Genomic DNA, 7,615 nt, shown 5'->3' on the forward strand with positions numbered 1-7,615 from the left:
TTTTTAATATATATGTTTTTTATTTATTTTTTATTAAAGGGCCCAGAGGTTTATTTTTTTATTTTTTATTAATGGGCACAGAGGTCCTGGATGGCAACCAACCCCCCTTTTTTTGTAATTTCTTTTTTTAAAAAAAGAAAAAATATTAAAAAAAAATTGTTAAAGGGCCCAGAGGTCCCCAGGGCCCCAGATGGCAACCCCCCTTTTTAAAAAAAAATATATATTTTTTTTATATATATTTTTTATTTCTTTTTTTTTATTAAAGGGCCCAGAGGTCCCCAGGCCCCCCGGATGGCTACTCCCCTTTTTTTATATATATTTTTCTTTATTTCTTCTTTTTTTCGTAAAGGCCCCCCCCCACTTCTCAATTCGCGGCGGCAGCACCCCCCCCCCCCTGGTTCTCTGCTCCAGGGGGCCAATGCCTTAAGCTGTGTAAGCTGTGTAAGGGGCCCCATAATTCACTACTGATGGGCTGCTTGTGTGCTGCTTCTCTCTCTCCCAGTCTGAGCTCTGCTCTTGTTAGGTGCTGATGCCAGGTCACACCTAGGTACTGGAATACGACTTTAACCTTTTTTTTTTTTTTTTTCACCACAAAGAAATTCAAAGACTGCAGATTTCAGTGAAGCACGTTCTTTATTACATTAAATCGACTTGTGATTTTTCTTTTAATCAATTATTGGACAATGTTGGAGTATCTCACATTCCTCTTTTGAAATGCATTTGTTATATTTGTTAGAATAAAATATATACCCGTCCATACAATAACAGGCGTCCACTAACATTTTAGGACACGCGTTTCGAGGAGGCAGTTCTCCGAGGCAGTAGTCTGGGCAGAGTCCGCCCTGCATTTGGACGGTGTATTTTTTATCGCACGGAGGCTCTGCGAAAGAAGATAATAGAAACATTGTATATAAGGATTTATATCATAAGCATTACCTTATGCTGAGTCTCCAAGCTGACACATGGGAAGACAAAAATGGCTACTTAAAGTGGACCTGTCAGTAACATTTCCAGTCTACATAAATAAATCCCTGACGTCACAATACACAGCTGTGTTTTTTTTGGAGGAGGTGGCAAGCAGTGCACCCACAGCCAACTCCGCCCCCTCCCCGGGTCAGTCGGCCAGCCAGGCACTTACCCCATCTATCGTGCTGGGCAATGGGCAGTGGCTTCTCCTGCGTCTCCTCCTCGGCATCACAGCGGCGATGTGTCTCCTCCCTCCTCCTCCTCCTCCTCCTAGCTCAATAGGATCGCTTCTCCTTACAGCCAATCAGGAAACTCGTCTAAGGCTGCATTCACACCTGAGCGTCGGTCATTCGGTCGTTTTTTTGGGCGTTTTTTTCTGGCGTTTTGTCGCGCGTTTTCATACAGCGTCGTGCGACGTTTTTGTACTTCGGCGTTTTTTATTTTAGCCAATAGGAAAAATGATCATCTTTTCATCACTTGTTGCTATGTTGGTAGATTTTTTTAATCTTCTGCATGGGCGACAAGTTCTATTTATTAAAGCGACGAAACGCCCGTAGCAAACGCCCGTTGTCGCGCGATACGCTCAATTCGTGCGTTTCCCATTACTTTCTATGGGAAAAAAAAAACGCTCAAATACGCCCAAACCGCACGATACGCGCGACAAAAAAAGGTCCGGGACTTGTTTGAGCTTCGCGCGACAGGCGTTTGGGCGTTCAGGCGTTCAGGTGTGAACAGTCACAATAGGGAATAATGTTAATTCTCCCCTCTGGCGTTTGTGAGCAGTGCGCTTCAGGCGTAAAAACGCCTAGGTGTGAATGGGGCCTAAGGCTGCATTCACACCTGAGCGTTTTGTCGCCTGAAGCGCGACGCTCAAAAACGCTAGAGGGGAAAAAATACATTATTCCCTATGGAGATGGTTCACATCTCCACTCCAAAAACGCCTGACGCCGAACGCCTGAAGCTCAAACAAGTTCCGGACCCTTTTTTGTCGCGGGAATCCGACGGTTTGGGCGTTTTTGAGTGTTTCTATTTCCCATAGGAAGTAATGGAAACGCTCGATTCAAGCGACTAGCGCGACAACGAGCGTTTGCTACGGGCGTTTCGTCGCTTTAATCAATAGAACTTGTCGCCCAGGCAGAAGATTTAAAAAAATCTACCAACATAGCAACAAGCGATGAAAAGATGATCATTTTTCCTATTGGCTAAAATAAAAAACGTCGAAGTACAAAAACGTCGGACGACGCTGTATGCAAACGCGCGAATAAGCATGAATACGCGCAACAAAACACCGGAAAAAAACGCTGGAAAAAACGACCGAACGACCTACGCTCAGTCCTGGTTCACACTGGGCTGCGGGAGTGAAGCCGTCAGAGTTCAGCTGAACTCGCACGGCTTCACTCCCGCTGGCAGTCCCGATTTCGGACGCGATTTAAGAGACATCTGTGCAGGTTTCTGTACAGATGTCAATGTAAATCGTGGCCCGAAATCGCAAAAGTAGTACAGGAACTACTTTTTGAAATCGGTGCAGCGCTGCAGATGCGGCGTCGCACCGATTAGGACAGTGTCATTGCCGACAATTGCCGGCAAATGCCGTCGATTTGAGATGCGATTTCACATGTGAAATCGCATCTCAAATCGAAGGAAATCGTACCCAGTGTGAACCTGGGCTCAGGTGTGAATGCAGCAAAATCGCGGCAAAACGCCTGAGCGTAGCGTTTTGCCGCGATTTTGTGGCGTTTTTCACTGCGTTTTGCCGCGATATTTGCGGTGTTTTTTACCGCGATTTGCCGCGATTTGTCGCTGCGTTTTTTACCGCGATTTTGGACAGGTCTAGGGTCACCAATGTTAAAAACATATACGCTCAATTTGAGCGACAAAAAAGGGTCCAGAACTTGTTTGAGCTTCAGGCGTTCGGCGTCAGCCGTTTTGGAGTGGAGATGTGATAGAGCCGACTCCCAGTTCGGCTATTTTCGGAACTCGTGACGCGCCTTATACGCCGGGGGGAAGTTTTTATTAAGCAAGATGACATTGCGCCGCTGCATAGGAACGCCTACTCCCGCGGGAGTGAGAACCCGGAAGCCGGGTGGAAAAGAACAATAATACGGTATGTACAGCGAAAAAAAAATGCAAAAAAACAGCATACTGTACATTTCGGAAGTATGCTGGATGGAATGGTATATACATGTTTTTAGGGTGAACCTCCGCTTTAAGGAGAATCGGTGTGACAATAGCTAATATTCATTCACTATCACTATTGTCACATAACTGGGTGGGCTCGGGGCGCAGTGCTCTGCGCGCCGAGCCCACCCTTTTTTAAAGCCAATTAGAGCCTCTGGCTCAAATCACATGCTTAAAAAAAAAAAAACAACCCCATTGGAATCCATGCGTCCTCGCCCTGCACGTAGATTAGGATTCTGGATGCATGGATAGGGGGGGTGGCGCCCCTGCGCCCCTGATGGATGGGCCGCCACTGGCAGAAGTTCTAACACAATCAGATAAAAAATATATTTTCTTGTGAAAAAATAAATTAAAAAAAGATGATCTGTAGTAATCATCTTTATGATATTAGCACATCTCTTTATTAAAGGGGGCATCGTGTTCATGCTGCCCTTTTTTCCTGAGATATCCCCAATCTTCAAGACGCTGGGCATCATTAAATCTGGAACACTGAGGACACCTAATGGCAAAAAAGAAGTACTGCGTGACCAGCTCTGGATTTAAAGTAAGTATTGCCGCCTGAGCTGCATTTTTATTTTTTAAGTGACTGGGGCTCAAATTCATTTTTAGGTTTCTTCTGTCTCTCTGAGACAAAGTCGGTGAGACCTCCATCCTTGTGTTGAGTTCCCGGGTCTGTACACCCGCTGTGCCCATTATGAGGGGTTCTCACCATCCCTGTGCTGAGTTCCTGGATCTGTACACCTGCTGTGCCCATCATGAGAGGTTCCCACCATCCCTGTGCTGAGTTCCCGGGTCTGTACACCAGCTGTGCCCATTATGAGGGGTTCCCACCATCCCTGTGCTGAGTTTCTGGGTCTGTACACCCGCTGTGCCCATTATGAGGCGTTCCCACCATCCCTGTGCTGAGTTCTCGGGTCTGTACACCCGCTGTGCCCACTATGAGGGGTTCCCACCATCCCTGTGCTGAGTTCCTGGGTCTGTACACCCGCTGTGCCCATTATGAGGGGTTCCCACCATCCCTGTGCTGAGTTCCCGGGTCTGTACACCCACTGTGCCCATTATGAGGGGTTCCCACCATCCCTGTGCTGAGTTCCCGGGTCTGTACACCCGCTGTGCCCATTATGAGGGGTCCTCACCATCGATGTGCTGAGTTCCCGGGTCTGTACACCTGCTTGCCCATTATGAGGGGTTCCCACCATCCCTGTGCTGAGTTCCCGGGTCTGTACACCTTCTGTGCCCATTATGAGGGGTTCCCACCAACCCTGTGCTGAGTTCCCGGGTCTGTACACCTTCTGTGCCCATTATGAGGGGTTTCCACCATCCCTGTGCTGAGTTCCTGGATCTGTACACCTGCTGTGTCCATTATGAGGGGTTCCCACCATCCCTGTGCTGAGTTCCCAGGTCTGTACACCCGCTGTGCCCATTATGAGGGGTTCCCACCATCCCTGTGCTGAGTTCCCAGGTCTGTACACCCGCTGCGCTCATTATGAGGGGTTCCCATCATCTCTGTGCTGAGTTCCCGGGTCTGTACACCCTCTGTGCCCATTATGAGGGGTTCCCACCATCTCTGTGCTGAGTTCCCGGGTCTGTACACCTGCTGTGCCCATTATGAGGGGCTCCCACCATCCCTGTGCTGAGTTCCGGGTCTGTACACCCGCTGTGCCCCATTATGAGGGGTTCCCACCATCCCTGTGCTGGGTTCCCGGGTTTGTACACCACCTGTGCCCATTATGAGGGGTTCCCACCATCCCTGTGCTGAGCTCCCGGGTCTGTACACCCGCTGCGCTCATTATGAGGGGTTCCCACCATCCCTGTGCTGAGCTCCCGGGTCTGTACACCCGCTGTGCCCATTATGAGGGGTTCCCACCGTCCCTGTGCTGGGTTCCTGGGCCTGCTGATGACGGGAAGATGAGGAACCAGGGAAGGCAATATATAATCAGGTTAATCTTTGGATGTTTACTTACTTGGTGGCCTCGGGTAAGACGTCTGGCATTCAGATTCTTCTGAAACAAAAACAAATTGATTACACATCTCGGTATACATAAATGTCTATTTCTCTGTCTGTGGGGAGAATCTTAAAATGTGGATATGATATGCAAATATGAGTGTGCGCAAAAATATAGTGACTGCAGGCTCCTGAGGAGACCAGATATAGTGAATGCAGAGTCCTGGGGAGACCAGATATAGTGAATGCAGGGTCCTGGGGAGAGCAGATATAGTGAATGCAGGATCCTGGGGAGAGCAGATATAGTGAATGCAGGGTCCTGGGGAGACCAGATATAGTGAATGCAGGCTCCTGGGGAGAGCAGATATAGTGAATGCAGGGTCCTGGGGAGACCAGATATAGTGAATGCAGGCTCCTGGGGAGAGCAGATATAGTGAATGCAGGCTCCTGAGGAGACCAGATATAGTGAATGCAGGCTCCTGGGGAGACCAGATATAGTGAATGCAGGCTCCTGGGGAGACCAGATATAGTGAATGCAGGGTCCTGGGGAGACCAGATAAAGTGAATGCAGGCTCCTGAGGAGACCAGATATAGTGAATGCAGGCTCCTGGGGAGACCAGATAAAGTGAATGCAGGGTCCTGGGGAGACCAGATAAAGTGAATGCAGGCTCCTGAGGAGACCAGATATAGTGAATGCAGAGTCCTGGGAAGAGCAGATATAGTGAATGCAGGCTCCTGGGGAGACCAGATATAGTGAATGCAGGCTCCTGGGGAGGCCAGATATAGTGAATGCAGACTCCTGGGGAGACCAGATATAGTGAATGCAGGCTCCTGGTGAGACCAGATATAGTGAATGGTGACTCCTGGGGAGACCAGATATAGTGAATGCAGGGTCCTGGGGAGGCCAGATATAGTGAATGCAGACTCCTGGGGAGACCAGATATAGTGAATGCAGGCTCCTGAGGAGACCAGATATAGTGAATGCAGGCTCCTGGGGAGACCAGATAAAGTGAATGCAGGGTCCTGGGGAGACCAGATAAAGTGAATGCAGGCTCCTGAGGAGACCAGATATAGTGAATGCAGAGTCCTGGGAAGAGCAGATATAGTGAATGCAGGCTCCTGGGGAGACCAGATATAGTGAATGCAGGCTCCTGGGGAGGCCAGATATAGTGAATGCAGACTCCTGGGGAGACCAGATATAGTGAATGCAGGCTCCTGGTGAGACCAGATATAGTGAATGGTGACTCCTGGGGAGACCAGATATAGTGAATGCAGGGTCCTGGGGAGGCCAGATATAGTGAATGCAGGGTCCTGGGGAGGCCAGATATAGTGAATGCAGACTCCTGGGGAGAGCAGATATAGTGAATGCAGGCTCCTGGAGAGACCAGATATAGTGAATGCAGGCTCCTGGGGAGACCAGATATAGTGAATGCAGAGTCCTGGGGAGACCAGATATAGTGACTGCAGGCTCCTGGAGAGACCAGATATAGTGAATGCAGAGTCCTGGGGAGACCAGATATAGTGAATGCAGGCTCCTGGAGAGACCAGATATAGTGAATGCAGAGTCCTGGGGAGACCAGATATAGTGAATGCAGGCTCCTGGAGAGACCAGATATAGTGAATGCAGAGTCCTGGGGAGACCAGATATAGTGAATGCAGGCTCCTGGGGAGACCAGATATAGTGAATGCAGAGTCCTGGGGAGTCCAGATATAGTGAATGCAGGGTCCTGGGGAGACCAGATATAGTGAATGCAGGGTCCTGGAGAGACCAGATATAGTGAATGCAGGCTCCTGGGGAGACCAGATATAGTGAATGCAGAGTCCTGGGGAGACCAGATATAGTGAATGCAGGGTGCTGGGGAGACCAGATATAGTGAATGCAGGGTGCTGGGGAGACCAGATATACTGAATGCAGGGTCCTGGAGAGACCAGATATAGTGAATGCAGGCTCCTGGGGAGACCGATATAGTGAATGCAGGGTGCTGGGTTTAGTAACACTCCCAAAAGGATCTCCAAAAAAAAGCACTTTATATTTAGATGTTGCTCTTGAGTATATGGTGTATATACAGTATATTGTATATAAAGAAAAGTATAAAATACAATTACCTAGTATAAAGAAGAACAAGAACAGAAGCAGCAGATTCAGGTGAAACTTCATGGCTACTAATATCTGGAAAACAGAAACAAAATGAATAAATACATTTTGGTTATATCTATATACTGTATACAGTATATTCAAAACTATGTATGGCACTTTTACCCCCTTCCTGCCCAGGCCAATTTTCAGCTTTCATCGCTGTCGCTCTTTGAATGACAATTGCGCGGTCGTGCAACACTGTACACAAATTAAATTTTTATCATTTTTTCCACACAAATAAAGTTTTCTTTTGATGGTATTTAATCACCGCTGCAGTTATTATTTTTTTGCAAAACAAAAAAAGACTAAAAAATTTGAAAAAATATACTTTTTTTGCAAATGGGTAATTTTTATCCTTCACTGATATGTGCTGATGAGGTGGCACTGAT

This window comes from Rana temporaria, chromosome 10 (genome assembly GCF_905171775.1).
Source record: "Rana temporaria chromosome 10, aRanTem1.1, whole genome shotgun sequence".
NCBI lineage: Eukaryota > Metazoa > Chordata > Amphibia > Anura > Ranidae > Rana > Rana temporaria.